This window comes from Octopus bimaculoides, chromosome 10 (assembly GCF_001194135.2).
Source record: "Octopus bimaculoides isolate UCB-OBI-ISO-001 chromosome 10, ASM119413v2, whole genome shotgun sequence".
Lineage (NCBI taxonomy): Eukaryota > Metazoa > Mollusca > Cephalopoda > Octopoda > Octopodidae > Octopus > Octopus bimaculoides.
Genome location: NC_068990.1, coordinates 70066558 through 70067243, shown reverse-complemented (window position 1 = coordinate 70067243; position 686 = coordinate 70066558). Strand labels below are relative to the sequence as shown.

Genomic DNA, 686 nt, shown 5'->3' with positions numbered 1-686 from the left:
TAACAGTTTTTAAAGTTTGCAAATTTTGGGTAATTTTAGCCAATTTGAAAGCCACAGACATAGGTGCTTGTTTCCGTAGTAACAAATCATTCAGTTACTAAGCTGCTTACCCACGTAATCATTTTTTGATTATTAAATGCTTAAAACACATGAGGTATGAGGTGGTCATGAGATGTGCTAAAAATAATAGCTGAATAGGCTTTAAATCATGCACCAAAATTTCTTTTGGCTTTTGCATAATTGTATGAATTCTCACATGTAGAATACAAATTCGCATAAATTTTCTGAAATTTCCAAAATATAAAAAAGTTATGAGGGGTTATGTGGCAAGCATAAAGCAGAATTCCATCAATACTTCATTTGTTTATAGTTGACAATAGGTGCAGTCACGCACAAAATGATAGCTTCCAAATCCTCTTTTCTGACTGGGTAAAAATGATCAAACCTCTTTAATTTGAAAAAAAAATTTTCTGGAAGTGAATTAGCCCATGAGACTCGACATGGAAAATTACATCAATACACCAAATTTTAAAATCTTCACTAAACTTCAAAATTTCCACAGGAGCAGCCAAACAGAAAAGATCTGAGATATTGGTTCTTTGATAGATAATTTCAAAGACTGAGGAATAAACAAAATATTGTGCACTGATAGATGTCAAAACTACATTTCAATTTATGGATCTATA

The 686-nt window shown here is 31.5% G+C and overlaps 1 protein-coding gene across 1 annotated transcript in view; it reads right to left on the bottom strand.

Annotated features, from left to right (window-relative positions):
• The window catches only part of LOC106882365 (epidermal growth factor receptor), a 205829-nt gene that overhangs the window by 47866 nt on the left and 157277 nt on the right, over window positions 1-686 (bottom strand). The gene's annotated exons all lie outside the window — the stretch shown is intronic.